Source organism: Dreissena polymorpha, chromosome 5 (assembly GCF_020536995.1).
Source record: "Dreissena polymorpha isolate Duluth1 chromosome 5, UMN_Dpol_1.0, whole genome shotgun sequence".
Taxonomy (NCBI): domain Eukaryota; kingdom Metazoa; phylum Mollusca; class Bivalvia; order Myida; family Dreissenidae; genus Dreissena; species Dreissena polymorpha.
Window position 1 is genome coordinate 117904439 of NC_068359.1, and position 5592 is coordinate 117910030.

A 5592-nucleotide genomic window follows, 5' to 3' on the forward strand; every position below is an offset into this window, starting at 1 on the left:
ACTTGACCATAAGAAAGTCATAATTAGTTATTTTAATATATGTGAGAAAGGCTGGAAAATTATCGTACTTGTTGAAGCTTCAATAATTATGTAGGTTATGTTTCTGCGTTTTGCAAAGCAGAAACATTCCCGTAACGACAAATGTAATGGTTGATACATGAAGTACGTATAGGAACAGTTTAACAGTCCAAATACCGCAAGTATATTCCCATATAAAACTCGGCACACAGTATTATTATACCCCGCCTTCAAACTTAGTAAGACAAAAGCAAAATGGATTATAAAGAACGATAGAGCTTTGGTTTATATAAATGCTTAGTTTCTGTTAACAATTATGAAATTACCGGCAATGCCTCTAGTGAAGATGAGCATAAGTGTTAAACAGGAACAGAATAATTACGATTTCCTCGTACTGATTAAAGTATTGATTTTCCATTCATCAATTTATATGTTTTAAAACCAAATCAATTGGTGTATATAAATCACCATAGACTGTACCCGAATATGTGACGCAACGCATTTACCAATTAAACCGCGGCTTATCGAAAAAATTATTCTCCATTTATTAGCTACGTTCTTAATATAAAATACATTGATTCCGGTTCGTTAGTTCCCGCGCTTGCGGAAGATTTCCAACTAACACATATATACAACACATCGGTTATTTTTCGACCGTGTTCACATCTGATCTACTCCTTTCAAGTAGAAAAATAACCTCGTTTAAAAAAACCTGACGGTAATAGTGATACACTGTACTGTGTTACTCAACGTTTTGACTTCAAACTCGGGTATACTTATGTAAATTGGTATGTATGTTTGGCGCATATTTAAAGATCGCTTTTACATTCATACATTGTGATATATGCATTTGTATGCTTGATGACGTCACATCACGTGATATCAGCGAGTCCAATACGGAAACTAATTGGGAGTATTATCTACTTAATGTAGTAATCTAAGTAAAACATACATTCTTATTTGTTTAGCAAATAAAAGATGCAGCACAACCGAAATTTGAAGATTTACAGTGGGTGCACTGTAAGCTAAGCGAACGAAAACAATCTGAATACGCCGACATGAAACGATTGGTAATCGATTGGTACATAAGTTTAAACATATAACATTATTATTGCAGAAAGCAATTCTATGTTTTCATACATGACTCAATGAAAAAAACAAATTCAATGAGGAATTGTCATTTTTCTTACAATTAGGCAAGATACGAAACATGTAACATGTATAAACTCACGAGACTGGTGAATGGTTACGTTATTCAAAACACGGCAAAATCAATTGTTGTCTATCACAAAATCAACAATTTCGTGACGTACTTGCAATAACCAACATGCAGTATGTGCGTTATGGGATTAAACGGCTGAAATGAGTATAACAAACACAATGTACCACAAGATGTATTTCTATGTTTCTAACACAACTACAAAACCATCCGTAATTACACATGTAGACTATGTAACTCAAACGTTGTTGAAGCTGAATACCACTTATATCCCACTTCCCAATCTATTAAGATCTACGAACAAAATAGTGTATTCGATCTAACTGGCCAAATTTAAAGAAATTAAAAAAAACCTATCTTGTCAACATAATAAAGTCATTAAGAATGTTGCCAGATACATAACTGATGCTATGATACTCCGTGAGGAAAAAATACAAGCATGTGCTGCTTCTTAAATAAATAGTGTATGCATCCCTAATTATATTGTCTATATACATGTATAACTTGTTTGCTCTTTTGTTGTTGTTGTTGTTAATACGTACACATTTGTACATAAGATTTGAATACTTTCATTGTATGTTGTGTTTGTTTATTTGCATGATTGCATTTGTATTGTACTGATGCACGTTGCATATACTTTGTTTACTTGTATGTAAATGATCAAAGGCTTTTTGTCGATATACCAATAAAAAACTGTAATCTGTAAACATTTAAAATAAAGTAATGTCAGGGTAAAAAAGTATTTTGTTTATAATACGTCTTTTGATTTTATATTTAAACTTATCGTATAATCGTTCATCTTAACAGACATATTATTCAGATCGAAAATATCTTGCAGTGTGCTATATATATGCGATATTATATATTTGCGTTCAAAATCGGTATAATGATTATCAAGCACTTCCTGTTGGAGAAATTCCAATTTATGAATATTAAAAAAGCACAACAAATTGATTGTGTATACGTTCAATAGAAGGAAAATGTTAGGCTTGTTAAAAAGATTCATTAAGACATAAACCAGACGTACACTCATTATCGATGCATTATCTGGTGTGGCTTTCAGTTAACCATATTACTTTCTTTTGAGAACAGCCCATTTGCCGCCGTAATTAATTCACGTACAATAATACCAAACACGACCTTTTAGACGTATTACAAGTTAGACGCTTAAAGTCATCAATGCCTGATTGATCCCATAATATTCTGTATGCATCATTACGTTACCATCTTAAATGGTAATTAGTATGGTTCAAGAGGTTACACAAATTATTAACCTGTAAACCGAAACACCCTTAGCAGTAAAAATACTTAAGTATACGTTCAAAATGTAATACCGTTCGTACATGTACTCTCTATAGAAACGAAATTTTTTTGTAGATCAATTTTTTATCAGTTTTAAAAAAATATTGTAAAAAATATCTATAATTTTGTAATTGTATGCTGTATTTTGATTTTGAATTCCTGCGTAAAAGTATATGTTCATGTTCATGTTTCATTAATTTCATAAATTCATCTTAGTTGAGACGCTAATATATGTCTTGCGTCGTATCGCTCACAAACATATTTTGAGTTCTTTGTTTCTTCTGTTTTAATTGCTTAAACACAAATTGACTTAGTATAACACGTGTTTTCCCCTTTCTTTCCGACGTAATGAAACCGCGTCACTTCCTATTCGATGATTATACATTTTGTTGTTTTTTTTGCTTGTAGCGTCTGAAGCCTAATTTTGGTCGTTTAATATGCAAAGTATTCTTTTCTAAAATATTGATTTATACGTATGTTTTCCAACGTACCTTAAAGCGCAACTTTACAGCAATTACGCAAATACTCAATTAACTGATTTTTTTATTTATGTGTATTAATTGAATTAGTGTATTAATTTGCTTCTTTTAATAAAACATGCTTCAGACGTAATTGGTGGCATCGTTTTTAGATGAGAAATACTTATTATATAAAATCGATAAATGTGTGAATTACGTATTCGCCAATAGCCCCCTCCCCGAGTTCGTTGACACGTTATTTATAACCGTCGATGCTGCGGCGTTATGTTCTTACATGTCACCAGCGCAAGTTGACAGTATGTCGCGCGAAAAATGTTATAGAGTACGAATTATTCCATAAAAAAGCATAATCAAAATTTTGTTCAGTTTTACATTTTCCCGAAAATGTAACCGGTGAACTGGTCGTTTAGGTAGGTTAACCGATTAACCGGATTAACTCTTTCATCCCTAGTATTAAGTACTAGTAATCAATATCATGAGTGTACACGTCGCTTGGACAGAAATCAATACGATGTTAAAACAACATCAAAGGCCTATTTTAAATGAGCGGCCACGTCATCAAGTAGTATATCCCATGCATTGGTCTGACGCAAACTATTTTATCAATATTGTTCGTCTGTAGAAGCATCCTACTAGCAATGAAAGGTTCCCTTATTTTTTCAGCAACAGTATATTGTGTATCGGAGCACGGTGAACACAAGGCCATGATTCCAAACAGGTGGGTTTATAACACCGGATGTGAGGATGCCACATAAAGAACAATTTTATAAGCCTTTCAGATATACGTTGACGGTAATTTGTCGTTGTTTCATTAAACGCAACTAGCAGTAGTAGTAGTAGTAGTAGTAGTAATAGTAGTAGTAGTAGTAGTAGTAGTAGTAGTAGTAGTAGTAGTAGTAGTAGTAATAGAAGTAGTAGTAGTAGTAGAAGTAGAAGTAGTAGTAGAAGTAGTAGTAGTAGTAGTAGTAGTTGTTGTTGTAATAGTAATAGTAGTGGTAGTAGTAGTAGTAGCAGTAGTAGTAGTAGTAGTAGTAGAAGTAGTAGTAGTAGTAGTAGTAGTAGTAGTAGTAGTAGTAGTAGTAGTAGTAGAAGTAGTAGTAGTAGTAGTAGAAGTAGTAGTAGTAGTAGTAGAAGTAGTAGTAGTAGTAGAAGTAGTAGTAGTAGTAGTAGTAGTAGTAGTAGTTGTTGTTGTAATAGTAGTAGTAGTGGTAGTAGTAAGTTGCATTAGTAGTAGTAGTAGTAGTAGTAGTAGTAGTAGTAGTAGTAGTAGTAGTAGTAGTAGTAGTAGTAGTAGTCGTAGTAGTAGTAGTAGTAGTAGTAGTAGTAGTCGTAGTAGTAGTAGTAGTAGTCGTAGTAGTAGTAGTAGTAGTACTACTACTACTAGTACTACTACTACTTCTTCTTCTACTACTACTACTACTACTACTTTTTCTTCTACTACTACTACTACTACTACTACTACTATTACTTCTACTACTACTACTACTACTACTATTACTACTACTACTACTACTACTACTACTACTACTACTACTACTACTACTACTACTACTACTACTACTACTACTATTACTACTACTACTACTACTACTACTACTACTACTACTACTACTACTACTACTATTACTACTACCACTACTTTTACTTCTACTACTACTACTACTTCTACTAATACTTATACTTATACTAATATTACTGCTATTTTCTTCTAATACTACTGCTTCTACTACCAATACTATTACTACTACTTCTTCTACTAATACTTATGTTTATACTGCTCCTACTACTTCTTTTATTTCTGCAACATCAGCATACGATATCTACTAGTATTACTACTTCTGCTGCTTAAACAGTTACTCCTGCTACCGATACAAGTAGCATTTACCATTCTGCTTCTTCTACGACTGCTTATTTTGCTGCCAATATTTAACGTTCGTAAACAAATTAAACTGTACCGAATGAACAATTTTAATGATAATTGCTTATTCTGAAAAAAAAATTGTATCGATCAACATATCACCAAGAATACAGAAGTAAAGCAACATCTGTTGAGGTGCCACGGCTTTCAACGAGACGAGTATTTATTTCCTGCGACGGACCCAATAATTGCATTGATATTTCTTTAGAACTTTTGCCGCAATTATAGTACCGCACATGGCAATATAATGTGATTGATTTATTAATGCCCGTCCTGGACAAAAACTGTTACATTGTTACTGCAGACGAGATATTGAAGAAATATATGGTGTTTTTTTGTGATAAATTAATACAATACATCAAGGAAAATAATGAATTAAATTAGCTCCATTGTACCAAACTATCGATTTTAAAAAACGCATTTGATCACTTTTTACGGTTTAATGTGAAATACATGCCTGCAAATAGGTAAAGTTGAAAAAGCGTCATTGTTTTATTTCATATTTACGTTTAGACAACACACGACTGAATGTGTTTTGTTTTCACCAAATTATGTGTTGATTTACATAAAGCATTGTAGTATCGTATATTTTTACCATCACATCATTTATGGTCATATTCATGTTAAGAGCATTTAACAGGTTTCGATTACATGTA